The 14,043-nt window shown below is 45.0% G+C and overlaps 1 pseudogene; it reads right to left on the bottom strand.

Annotated features, from left to right (window-relative positions):
• Positions 1-11,194: 11,194 nt before the first annotated feature.
• Positions 11,195-11,313, bottom strand: LOC111743279 (annotated as a pseudogene).
• Between the last annotated feature and the right edge of the window lie 2,730 nt (positions 11,314-14,043).

Genomic DNA, 14,043 nt, shown 5'->3' with positions numbered 1-14,043 from the left:
GGATCTGAATCCTGTCTGGGAGGTACTGCTTTTACCCCTACATTCTTGGATGAAAAAACAAAGGCATCACATCTTTATCATGCCATATCATATCCTGCCATCTCCAGGACAGAAAATTCCAAAACGACTTTTAAAAAACAATTTTTTTTGACACCCACTTAGCTCCATCCATACTCCTGAGACAACTACCCCAGGGGTTGATCCCAACCCTGGTCTCACTCATACAAATATATTATAATTCAAAACACACCTTTGAAGAAAAAAGCCTTCCTGATACAACTAAAGGCACTTTCAGCAAAAGTACATATAGCCCAGTGAGGCGCTAAGCTGCCTCTTAATTACTCCAAAGGAATGTTTTCAAGCTCCAGGCCCATCAACACCTTCTGTAATCTTTGCTTTCAGCCCACGTTTGTGGATACAACCCAGAAAGTTCTCAGATTCTTCAGGGAGCTTTATGCCATACTATACTTGTATTTGTTCATTTCTTGCACCAAATTAATGACACCTTCCTGAAGCGGAGACATGACTCAACCCCAGGAATGCAGCCAGAGGTTTACAGAGCCATAAGGACTCTATTTCGCTCGTGTTCTTCTCCAGCTGTGACCCAGGTCAGAGATAAAGGTGCTAAAGCTCTTTTTTTAATTCCTATTTAAGAGAAGGGAGTTAGGGGGAGAAGGAGGAAAAACACAATGTCACCTTGCCCCCGAAGCCACCTTCATAATTGTCAGGTGCGAAGGACTCACATGAGAGAAACTCTGGGTGATGTTCTTCATCCCACTGACGTTGCCAGATGCCCACAAAGACCCGATTGCTTTGGCAACACAGTTCCTGAGGAAACTCAGGCTGGTTGAAGAGAGAGAGAGCGCACTGGAAATGTGGATTCAGGGTCATCCCAGTTCTGTAACAAGCTGGGTGGCCCAGGAAAATGTCTCACCCCAGTTCCTGATCCATGAAGTGGGGCTACCACGCTCACTATGCAGGGCTGCTGTGAGGGCGAGGTTCTCTTCGAGGGTTCCACAGCACATCCCTAAGGTTTTTGGGGTAAAGGTAGGTCAGCTCTGCAGGAGTGCTCACCACTCAGTTTTATATGACACCTAGATAAATTGAACATGTCTGTCTTTAAATAAAAATGTCTGAGAAGCGTGGAGAAGAAGGGAAGAGGGGAGGTGATGGAAAGGAAGAGAACAGGGCTTGGTTGGAGGTTGAACTGCATGAACTCTTGGACTGCTTGTTGGCTCATGTTTGGTACCAACGTGTTGGAGCCCTTTCTTCTCTCAGTGGCTGGCCCTTTGGTGGCAAGTGGAAAGATAGGAGACCTAGTAGAGGATGGGGACATGTAAAGTCTAAGAAAGGCCTGGGAGGAGGAAGGCCATGTGGATAATTCTGGAAGACAAGCCTTCTATACTTGGGTCCTGGAGAAGATGGGTAGTCCTGGACTGAATCCAGAAGCCATGCTGGAAAGGCAAGAGGGATGGCCTCACCTTCTCTGCTTGAGGCAGCCATCTCTGCTCTCCCAAAAGGCCAAATGAAGTGATAAAAACCATAACACTATGGGGATGTATGGATTACTGGGGCTTATAGCTGACCTGGGAGACAATGAACATAGGCTCAGAAGAGAGACAAAGTAACCTTTGAGGTACATTTTGTTTTCAGGTGATGGCTTAAAAAAAGAAGGGACATGTTGCAGTATATTAGGGCCTGCCCAGCACACTTTGTCATGGATGTGATCCTCATCTTTCTTACAGCAAATGCTTCATGCTCTCTCAACTTGGCTCATCCAAGATGTTAAGTCAAGATCTAAATCCACAGGACATGGGCTTTTCCTTTGTCCTCTGAGCCCTGCAGTCTGTCCACTGCTCTAGGCAGGGCCCTTCCTATTTTCTCTATGTTGAAACTACATACAAAGTGCCAGATATTTCCCTTGGAAAGTTCTGGAACCATTTATGATCTACGATCTGAAAGCCCATCCTATAGCTTGCCAAGTAGATTTAGTTTAAAAATAACTCCTTACAGCTCTGGTTGACAGTAATTTGTGGAATCAAGATGGTGTCAGAGGAAATTTTATGAAAGCAAGTGTTGTCCCTGGCGATTTTGTTTCCTGAAAGATGAGGGAATAACTCACCACAGGATGTTCCATTAGCCTGCATCGCCCTTCCCCCAGTTAAACAGAACAGACCCCTGTTTTTCTGCAAGACAGGTCTCATTTTCAGAGTTGACAAAACCATTCTCATTGGACCCAAAGATCAAAATGTGTATCCAACTGGGATGAAGAATGATACTGACAGAGGCTCAAGTTTTCCTTAGACTAAGCTCCATGTTCCTAAAAAGCATCCTCCAGGTCATCTGTCACGAGGCCCTTTCCAAGTACTCAAAAGGGCTGCTGCCAGGAACTCCCCTCAGTCAGCTTACACCCTCAGGGAGCCTCTGAATCAATTAGGGCTCCTTAGTACTACTTGGCCTAAGGAAACCCTAACTAGCTTTAGGAAGAAGGGAATTTATTGGGTTGTTTAATGAGAAAGTCCAAGGTTAGGGCTAGCTTTCAACACAGTTTGATATAGGGGCTTAAATTATGTCATAAGAACCCAGTCCCTTCATCTCTCAGTTGGGATGCTCTCACATGTTATGCTCTCAAATGTTAGCTTCATTCTCCTCACAACAACCACATGGCTACTGCAATTCTAGACTTTGTACCATCATAACTCCAAATCCACATGTAAAGAAAGTCTATCCTTTGGGTACAAAAGTCTCGATTTAATCAGATTGTTCTGGCTTAAGCTGTGGGCCCATCCCTGAATTAAACAGTGTAGACTGGAGACAGTGACACCCTGATGAGCAGATGGGTGGCCCTGGGTATGAAGTCAGAGCCATTGAAAATCATAAGGACCCGGGGTAGGGTGGGGTGTATTGGAGTATCTGTCGGGGATTGCATTCAGGGGCATATAGCAAAAACCTCATTACAAGGAGTTCATTTTTCTCATATAATGAGATAGTCAGAGGTAGTGCAGGAAGCAGCCAAGAAGCCGGGTTCCTTCTAGACTCTTGCTGCACCAACATTATTATGGCTCTTAGCCTCCTGGCTCTGAGAATGGCTGCTTTACCATCCAGGCAGCAGAGACACTTTCCAGGGCAAAGGAGCTGAGACTATTTTTTATCAGCACAAACAACTCTTCCTGAAATTTCTCTTCACATACTACCTACCACCTACCAACACTAGAGTCTATGACCCTCCCCCGAATCCCCAGCTTCATGAGGGTCTGGGCAGATAAGTATTTTCACTCATAAGCAAAAAATTGGGATTTGATAATTCAAGAAGAAGAGGAGAATGTACACTAAAAGTACACTAAAGCGTTTACCACCCATTAGAGCCAGTTCTCTTTTCCCAACCAAGTTCCTGCCTCTAAGAAGGAGAATCATCTCTCAGCTAGGGCCTTGGGGCTAAGCAGCCCTAGGGTTATGTCCAGAAGTGCCACAAGCCGCCTTACTCAGAATCTATGAAGGTGACACAGACACTCTTGGCAGATGGTTTGGTGTATAAGTCCAGAAAAACTCAGAACTGATGACAGTTGTTAAATATTTTTAAAAGAATATTTTTTAATGTAGAACAAATTTCTAAAATTGTTCCTGAATTGTAATGTTGGAGATTGGTGTTGGAAAAATTTATGTGTACATCTTTAGGTATATAGATACATCGAGTATCAGTGCAAATCATTTGCATCTTAACTGAATGTGTTCTCACACCCTTAGTCCTGAGAACCCTGAAGAAATTAATTAGGTCAGAAGAATTGAGCAGGGATTATCCTGGGAGAAGCAGCTGGGATGGGTTGTCCGAAATCAATGGAGGCATATGGTTGCCTTGGGCTTCCAGAGCAAGGGAAGCCCTCCCCATGGCACTATGTAGAAAAGATACTTTCCCTGCCACATGTGGTCTTAGTGAATATAAGCAGCATAAGCAAAGCAGGAGGGTTGTTTCAAGTTGTTTTAAAGGCCCAAGACTGTGATCATGGTTTTTTCTCTGCCTCACGAACTAAGTTCTAAGAATGTTGGAGCTATGAAGGAGCTTGGTGATTATCTGGCCCAATCCCTTTATTTTTTATTGGTTCTTCATGCAAATTTATTTATATAACCTCATCATGTAAGAAATCTGTTGATCTAGAGAAATCAATGGGGTCTAACAATTTTCTGTATATTTAGAGATTCAAATCACAAACCTGGCCACAATTTGGATGGAGAGGATGGTTTGGGAAGAAGAGAAGAGAAAGGGGCCTAAAACATACTGGCCATAGTTAGCAATCTCTTTGCTGATTGGATTTTATTTTATTTTATTTTTTTTAGCTTTTTACTTTGTCATTATTTGCAGTCCACACAGTTTAGCACTTCACTAGCTAAAGCCTTATTCTATTCAATGTGGTACTAGGTGCATCTCCCTCATCTAGACTGTAAATACCATGAAGGCATGAATCTTGTCTTACATTTGGGGAATTCTTCACAGTACCCAGCCATCTGCTAATCATACAGGAAGTCCTCGAGGAATCCTTGGTGGATAATTAAATGGAAAAGATGCAAAATTAGTACAAAGAATTGCCATCTACTCTTTACCCATATTCCACACATAGTGACATTCTACCACATTTGCTTCCAATAGATGATAGATATAGATGATAGATAGATAGATAGATAGAGATAGACAATAGATTTTTTTTCTCAACCGTTTGAGTGTAAGTTGCAGATATGATTCCACTTTATCTCTTCAGTGCGTATTTTCTAAAAATAAGGACATTCTCTCATGTTAACATACTACAATAATCAAAATTAGGAAGTTTCCATTGTAACAATACTATTAGATAATTTACAGACTTTATTAAAATTCTTTCTGTATTCCAGTAGTGCTCTGTATGGTAAAGAAAATCCAGGATCATGGGTTACATTCGGTTGTCATGATGTTTCTTCTTCTTGAATCTGGAACTATTCCTAAATCTTCTCTTATCTTTCTTGACCTTGGCAGTTTAGATCAATACAGGTCACAGTTATTTTGTAGAATTTCTGATTGAATTTGAAGACTATTAAAATTCTATTCTTAGCATGAAAGAGAGGAATACTACGATTTCCTCTTTGTGATTAATGCTAATGAGTCCAATCACCGTAGGGCTCCCATCCCATTGTAAGGAACAAGTAGAACACTTAAGAGGGCCAGAGCAGGCATTATGGAAACACTTAAGAGGTGTTAAACCTGGGCCGCAGTTGGTAAAAATGAGTCTAAATTCGCCAGTGGTTGAGTAGAGCCCCAACCCTTTCAAGAGATGTGATCCAAAGGGGAGAAACCATATTGACTTCCCTGGAGACTTAAGATATTGCTCATTTGTGACAACCAGCCATGGGCCTTTTTTTTTTTTTTTCCCCCACAGTTGGTTGTCGCAAATGAAGGATTGTTTTGTTTGTTATTCACTCAAACCTAATTAAAACCAAGGTTAGCAGGGCATCTGCCAGCATCCGACGTCTTCTCTCTCACCTTCCTCATCCCATCACCAGTCGACATGATTCATTGGCTTTTAGTGCATTAGGCAAATTTGCTATAATTGTGGAGAGGGGAAGGAGCAAGAGGCCCATGGCACCACCCAGGCGCTACACCATTGCCTTCCTGTAAGTCACACGAACTCCAAGAAAGGGGCTTAAATTGCCTTTATTGATTTGTCAGCCTCTAATAGATCATTTTGCCCTGAGCAAAGGACAGGACCCTCAAAGAGAGTTCTTTCTCCTCCTCCCACCCCATCATGGGTCTTGTCTTAGTGGGAAGGGTATCTGGGGGGTTAATGACATGTTGGACTGAATTAAAATGCAGACATCAATTCTCTCAAAGACGCAGCTGAGAAGAGCCTAGTGGGGGCTCTTTCCCCTCCAATGGCTTCAAACTAGATTTCCTGAACCCAAAGTTATGCATAGAAAAGTGACCCTGAGGATTCTAATTTCCTTCCATATGGGAATTCCTAAGATGAGCATGCTGTGACTTCACATCTAGTCTGCTGGAGCAGTTTCTTTTCTTATGTACCTTGGAAGAGAAATGAAGTATAGCATAGCCATGTTAAGGGGTTTCACATGGAAGGGCAGCCAGCCAATACTTCTCCGGCACCAGTCCTTAGCTCACGTTATACATCCAATAAACATTTTTAAAACTTCTTGAAAACTAACTGTGTGCAGGTACCTAACCAGGTCCTTTGCAGGATGGAGCCTTTGAGTTCAAAGCACTTATAGAGACAGAGATGAAAATAACCAATACGCAACGCGTGACAATTTCTGCAGTAGAACTTGTACAATATATGCAAAGGACGATGAGCCTTTGGGAGGGTGGAGCTGGAGGGGAAGCCTTGTGTAATATTCACCTGTGCCTTGAAAGATGAGTTCCAGCGGGCAGACTGAGGATCGCATTTGCAGTCCACACAGTTTAGCACTTCACTAGGTCAAGCCTTGTTCTATTCAATATGGTTGTGTGTGTTCTAGGTGTATCTCCCTCATCTAGACTGTAAACACCATTAGGGCAGGAATCTTATCTTACGTTTGGGGAATTCTTCACAGTAGCCAGCCATGTGCTAATCATACAAGAAGTCCTCAAGGCATCCTTGGTGGATAATTAAATCCAGCAGAGCACACAGCTATGAGGAACACCTGGCCAGTACTGAACTGTGGTATCTGTGAGGACTTGGAAGGAGTCTGGTGGGAGTGGCAGGTGAGGCTCTTTGTGTCAGAGTAAGTGTCAACACCATCACCTAGGATATTCTTTTAACACAACATTATGTCAAATGCCTTTACAGTAAAAACACTTCTGTGGCCTCAAAGGTATCCAAGATTCAGTCACATTTTTTTTCTCTAGCAACATTTCCTACAAAAAAACTTCAAACACAACAAAATTATTTAGACACTTTCTTGGAATTCACTGTTCACTCTAACAGAATTTAACCTGGAGTTAAAACTGACACAAACCTTATTAGTTATAGATGAGAATATTTTTAAGGGTCTGTGATGTAAGCTCCCTCTGTTCATCAAGGAAGGGTGGGCGTTATGGGAGAAAGGGGAAGAAGGGGAAAGAAGGTGAAAGGAGAAAAAGAGAGAGAGGAAGGGGAAAGGGATGGAATGGAGTGGGAAAGGATGATATTTGAAAGATTTCCTCTGTGTTTTCACTTCCTTCAGAGAGGCCTTTTGCTGTCATGCAGGCCTTTTGCTGTCATGCAGGGTTATGGGTTTGCCTTCCTGCTATCACTTCGATTTTTATCTCAATGGCTCACAGTCCTGGCTATCAGTCAAGTAGGACCTAGAGAAGACAAATTACCAAAGGGTAGAAGGCCAGAGCAGGCATTACGGAAATGGACCCCTTTACAGACTACGACTATGGAGCCAGGGCTCCCTTCCTGTACACCTGGATATGGGTTTCCAAAGCCTGGGGAACCCCTAGGGTACCAAGGACTAGGGCACTGTTAGGTTATCACTGCTACTTTCATTTGGAGGTGGCAAGCTGAGCAAGCCTGTCAAAGAGGAAAACTGTTGAACTCAGGGCCCAACAGGAGAAGAGCAGGTACGCTGGTGGGTGTGGATGCGTACAGACAGCTGGACGCAAATTCACAACCAGAAAAAATTCCTCAGGATTTTCAACTGTCTTTTTTTTCTGTCTCCGGTAATGAGTAGGGAGAACCCCAGACTGTGGTAAAAATAGCCCACACTCTCCCTCCAACCTGTCTGGCTTGGGTTTGTGGAAGGCTTAGGGGGAAAAGTCACATTTGAAAATGGAATTTATTTTAAGCCAGTAATGATGACAGGAGGCTCAGCTCTGGGGACAGAAGGCAACTCTCCAGAACAAAAACTCTCTTTATCTCTTTTTTTAAAATTACTTCCCACCGCCCTCCAAAACAAACTATTCCTTGATACTTTTACTACAGTGAAAAGCTAGATGTAGACCAGAACAATACATGTATATTTTTTTGAGAGCAGGTTTCTCAGGAGGTTTTGATAAGGCAAAGGCACGGAGGGTGGGGCAGATGAGCCCAGTGAGGCAGATGAGCACTGGTCCCGATTCTAGCTCTGCCCCCTACTGGTGGCGTGAACCTGGCACAGGGTTAAATCATCTAACCTAATAGGCGGTTTCCTCATCTCTACCTCCAGGCTAGACCAGCCAGCTAAGCCGATCTCTTAAGGGTTGTTATGGAGATAAAATCAGAGGATGTCTGTGAAGTTGCTTTATAAACTGTGAAGTACCATGCACATGTAAGACATTGGTATTAAGGAGCTGACTACAGCCTCTCTCAGCAAAGAAAGCTGTCAGTGAGAACTAGAAATACTCCCCCTCACAGCGACGCCACAGGGGTGAGAGCGAAAGAACAGCTGCTCGGCTCTCAGAGCTTCTCGGGAGAAAACACGGTGTCATTAGAATAAACCACATAAATAGAACTCTCTTGGAGTCGTGCACCGCCTGTTCCCACAGATCCCTCAGCCAGCCTTCTCTCCGCACCTACTCGGCCTCACAGAGGGTTGACAGGGCAGGGGAGAAGAACTGATTTCACAGAGAGATAAACTGAGGCCTGAGAGGGAAAAGTCCTTCCTTGTGCTCACACTGAGGCTCATCTAGACCAGCACTAAGCTCTCCCTTCCTCATAATCCCCGATCCAGCTGGTCAGCCCCCAATCCTCAGGAAAGTCAAAGGCCTGAGCTCTGAAAGCAAGTCACAGCCCTAGCCAGCCTGCTGTGAGCCACCACTCGAAAAGGACAGATGTACCTCAGCTCACAGCCTCCTGGCTCTAAGGACCCTGGCCCCCTATCTCACCAGGAAGTGAACTGATTGCTTAGGCCTGCTGAGGCCTCACAATGTGGAGAGCCCTTTGGGCAGAGCACATTTGGCACATCCCTACCTGCTGGTCGTTTGAAACCAGCGAACATAGAATTAAAAATAGGGCTCTAAATCCCCTTTTCCACTGGAGGGTCTAGGTAAACCCCAATGCCCGGAGCTGGCATAAATCCGGGTGTTCTGGGTGCATTAGGTATCCCCATACCCTCCCTTCGCTCCCAGGAAACCTCTTTGAGAAAGGTCTTGCTTAAGAGCGTTGATAAATCACTGCTCAGCACACAGGTTGCTGGGCCGTTTGTACACCTCCCTGGAGATGCCAACAGCCCAGAAGAGCCTGTGGCAGACTGACTGAAGCCAGCTTGAACTTCTCATCTTGCGCTTGGCTGTATCACCACACTGCTGCCCGATGCTGGTGACCCTTCTCCATGGTTGCACGATGTAAAGCATTCATTCGTATACAGCTCCTGCCTAGAGTGCGTGGTCATATCGTATTACAGAACAAGGGCCACCTGAACCCAAGCAGACTCCGACGTCTTGTTGGAACATGGCCACCCTCTTTAGTTACTATGGGCTCTGGCTATTTTCGTACTAGAAAGGCCGAGTTGACTAGTTACAACAAGGGTCACAGGGCCTATAAAACCTAAGATATTCACTGTCTACCCCTTTTATCGAAAAAGTTTGCATTATATACTTATCTTATTGAATTCTAACAATTACACTGAGAACTAGGTGTTGTGACCCTGCTTACAGAGGCAGAAGCGGAAGATCAGAGAGTTTTAGTTACTTTCCCCAAACCTAGGTGTCTGCTTCAAATCCCAGGTTTTTCCAAACTTAAAATTCTGATGTGCACGGCCAATCAGCGGACAGGACGTTAGAGTGTAGTGATAAGGCTCATCTTCTGCCAATGGGTGGGCCAGATTTGGAACTGTATTGTTGAATAAGGACTAGTTTAGGCCCGCATTATTCTCAGGCCCCTGATCTCAAGGAGATGCTCTTAAGACCAACCTAACTCCAGCCAGCAGCTTGTAAATAAACCTGAAACTCAGAACAGTAAGGCAGACCTAGAGCGGCCCTTGGCCAGGCCAGCCAGGGTTACCATGACAACGGAGTCATTTCCATTACAAACCCTGCAACAGGCTTCTAGAAGGTGATTAATGGCTGACCTCTGGGGGCTGGGAACTCTTAGGGTGGGGAGGTATTCCTTTTAGTTTGGTACAAAGCTTGAGCCTTCTATCCACCCTCCTGAATTGGGAGGTTGAAGTGAATTTTCTAGATGGGGTGCAGATGTTAAAACACTTTATCCCTGTTACCTTAAATCCTAAGAGTCATCCCAAGAAACACCTTTTGAAAATCTCGCTGCAGCCTTATGCTGAGGCAACCAAATCCAAGAAACTCAAGGGCAGACAAAGGAAAACAAGAGAAGCCAAGGGACAATGTAAGACTATAAAGTGGTTAATTCTTGCTGAATAAATGGCACCCACTCACTAAAAGGAAAAGGTACAAAAAAGAATTCAGCGAAGCAAGAAGCAGGTAGTAAAAGGCGGGGATCCTACTTCCTTTGAGTCTAGAGAAAAACCTTTCTACGTTCAAGAAGAGGGGGTGGAGAAGGGTGGGCCGATTGCCAAAGCAGTGACCCATGCTGTAAATGTCAACACAGGGACATCGAGGAGGCTCAGATGTCCTCATGTCCCCTCGCCCACTGCCAATGGGTGGGGGCTGCCTGCCTGCCAAGTGAGGTGACCTGCATTTTACACCTCAACTTTAGGGTGTTTGTTGTGGGAATATTCTGGGCTCATTGACAGCGTTTCTCTCTGCTGACCTGTGGGTGGCTCTGACTGCCCAGTCATTGTTTGTGTTTGGCCATTTTCTCTGCTGGTGAGTCACTTCCCCTCCCCCAGTCCAGCTGGGGGCCGTCAGGCACTCACTGTGCTGGTACAAGAATCCCAGTGTCTGGATTGTATCAGTTTCATCCTTTTGGCTGAGATAAGTTTGAAACAGCAAGTTTTTGTGCGAGAGGAAAGAGAAGCTTGTCTCTCCTCTGGAGTCCGAGCACACTGCTTTGAAGTGAACCCTGGGAAGCGCTCCCTGCCCTCACTCTGTTCTTCTCCCCTTTGGGAAAGACAACCAGAGAAATCCTATCCCCTATGGCAGTCCTACGACCTCCAGAACTATCCCTAAGCCTTCACTGGTATCCCACAGCTGGGCCAAGACCCAAAACTCTCCAAGCGAAATGTTATGGATAAGAACCTTAGTTCACAGACTCATTTCTCTTTGATTGATTGATTGATTTTTTGCAAGGCAACCCTTGGTTGACCTCACAGATTGCAAGGACCTTGTCAGTTTACAATCCCTTATTTTTTTTTTTTTTTTTGCCTTTAGCACCTGGTCTTCCTAGGTGGTCTCCCATCCAAGTACTAACCAGGCCCAAACCTGCTTAGCTTCCGAGATCAGACGGGATCAGGCTTGCTCAGGGTGGCATAGCCGTAGACTCACAGACTCATTTCTACAAGAAATGTAACTACTTTTTCTGTAATTAAAGTGATTTTTCAATGTTGAGTTCCCGTTTTATGTCAGGAAGTTAACTTCAGCGAATTCCAGGGCTCCCACTTTTTTGGAAGCCGCATCTAATTCGGGGAGGGGCTACCTGGTGCTCTTGTGTGGAATGGGGGCCAGGGGCAGTGAGTCCATCCTGGGTGTCTCCTCACCACACTGGCATCCACCCACACATCCTTATCCTGTCTGAGCTACAGCTCTCAGGCCACACTGGTCATTGCTGGATCTTCTTCTTCCCAGACACAGAGACTTTCCAGGTTTGTGGGCTTTTCTGAGCCACATGTCCACAGCTCTCAGCTGCACACCATAACCTCTTACTTCATGGGGACCCTGGAAAGCTACTTCTCATGTGCCTGGACACTCCACACAGAAGGTTCTTTTGTTCCCATGCTTGGCTAGGCACCCTGGAACTCTGGAAATTGCTACTTTCCTCTCCCTAGGAAAGGGACACAAGTTACTCTACTCTCAGATCCCCACATTCACCACGACTTTCTGTTACTACACCTCTGCACCTCTGGCCTCAGCCTGGAGCTTGGAGTACCCTCCTTTCTCGTGCACTCACCAGGAACTACCCCTCAGGCTTCCCAGACTCTCCGCCCTGCCTCTACCCCCAAATTCTAAAGGGTGGGGATACATTGGCTCCGATGGACTGTATATTGTTCCAAATCTTCTGATTTTGTCATGCTTTTTCTCTGTCTTGCTTTGAGGAATGGGTTTTTGAAACACACACACACACACACACACACACACACATACAAAATAATTGGCTTTTGAATTTATTAGGACACCCTCAAGGGCCTTGCTTGCCATCTCCCACACGGGAAAAGGGTGAGATTCAAGAAATGCTTGGGAAAAATACATCAGCCAATAGCCTGAAATATTATCCTGTCACACTATCCCAGATGTCTGCGGGGTCTCCTTGGTGCTTTAGACTTGGTTTGGGCCCCTCACCTTTTCACCCTATGGAAGTCAAGTCACTCAAGATTTCTTTAAGTCCTCAGATGGCTTATGTTCTCTTGGCCACCTCAGGTTCAAAGCAGTATTTCTTCTGCATTTCAGCCTATGGCCAGCCTGTGGCCCACACTTAGTGCTCCTCCTCATGACACATCAACTAAGATGTGGGATTCAGCCCCTGTATAGGATTTATAGACACATTCTCCATTTACACTATGCTTCTGTGTGTGTCAGACTTTACTGAAAGTTTTATAGTGACAAAGAAGGGTGTTACTGAGCAGCAACCCCTCCCCCAAAAATATTCAGAAAGGATATGAGCATCACTATTCAAGCCCTCCACCGGCTTACCTCCAGACGCCTTGCAAGACTGTTCCACATTTCTTTGTATCTCAGCCTTAGGCCCTCTTGCTGTCCTCTGTTCCCTTTGTCCATTCTGACTCCTTCCGTTCTTCCTCTGGATTGTCCTCCAGAACTTCAGACCCTTCTCATGCTCATATGTAGGGCTATCTCTCTTTTCCATGCTCTTAAATGAGCCCCTGGCCTACCTTTCCACCTCTACACTCAGCACTGTCTGAAGCAGGCCTTGGGTGTTTAAGGTCTGCTTTTCCTAGAAAGACATTATTATTATAAAGCACAGTTGTTTCTTTTCTTTGCAAAATAAACAAACACAAAATACCTATCTGCTATGGCTGCTAGAAACAAGAAGAGAAAAATCTTGTGCCGCAGTCCCCACTGGAGCTGGGCAGAAAAAGCCATCCGAAGCTGCAGTAACTCTGTTGTCCTGTGTGGGTGCCCCTCTTTGAGGATTACCTGCAGCGTGGCTTTAATTTCAGTCTGACTTTTTCTGCCATTTAGTGTATCTGCTCTTCCTCTCCCTCCTGACGTTGCTGTCTTCAGAGTATGTGGATTAATATTAATATTAGCTTAAGTAGCAAATAGTTAGGAAGGAAAATAATGTATGGCAAAACTAAATGCAATGATTTCCAAATCATCCACAGAGCTCTTTCTTTTCCATTTATAATAGAGAAGGGACTTTCTTTTTCCAAGGATGCTCCTTCCTGAAAATGAAGTGACATTAGGACTTAGGAAGCAACCCCATGGCAGCATCGTGATAGATGATGTCAGGCTCCCTGACTCTTGTTTGTCTGGTGCCCATAGTCTCCCTCACTGTTCTCCAGGTCCCTCCTGGTCCATCATCCTGCCCAGGGGTCCTCTTTCACAGCCTCTCCCAAACCCTTCCAGTGTGACAAACCTTACCTGTCCTGTGTTTCTCTCTCTCTCCCTCTCTCTCTCTCTCTCTCTCTCTCTCTCTCTCTCTCTCTCTCTCTCCCTCCCCCCACCCCAGGCCCTGTTCACAGTTGGGAAGCTGATAAACTGCACTAAAGTGATAATGGATGGTAATCAGTTAATGTGTTACCCTTCTCTGCTAACATTTGCATTTTGACAGAGTCTTTTTGAAGAAAAATCATTCCTAACAACAAAATGACTGCAATTGGGGAAATTTCAGCAACTGAGTGTGGCAGACCTAAGGAAATACATTTGTGACAAGAGGGGCTTTGATTTTTCAGACCACACCACTGTTCCCTCTTCTCACGCAGAGACCAAAACAAGAAGAGGCTTCTTAGGAAGCTTCTGGAAGACAATCCTGAGACCCAGGCCTGCAACAGAGAGTGACTCTAATCTCAGAGAGAAGGAAGAGATGCCCCACTAGA

Source organism: Pteropus vampyrus, unplaced genomic scaffold, assembly GCF_000151845.1.
Source record: "Pteropus vampyrus isolate Shadow unplaced genomic scaffold, Pvam_2.0 Scaffold110, whole genome shotgun sequence".
NCBI lineage: Eukaryota > Metazoa > Chordata > Mammalia > Chiroptera > Pteropodidae > Pteropus > Pteropus vampyrus.
The sequence above is the reverse complement of the archived record's forward strand: the minus strand, read 5'-3'. Positions and strand labels throughout refer to the sequence as shown.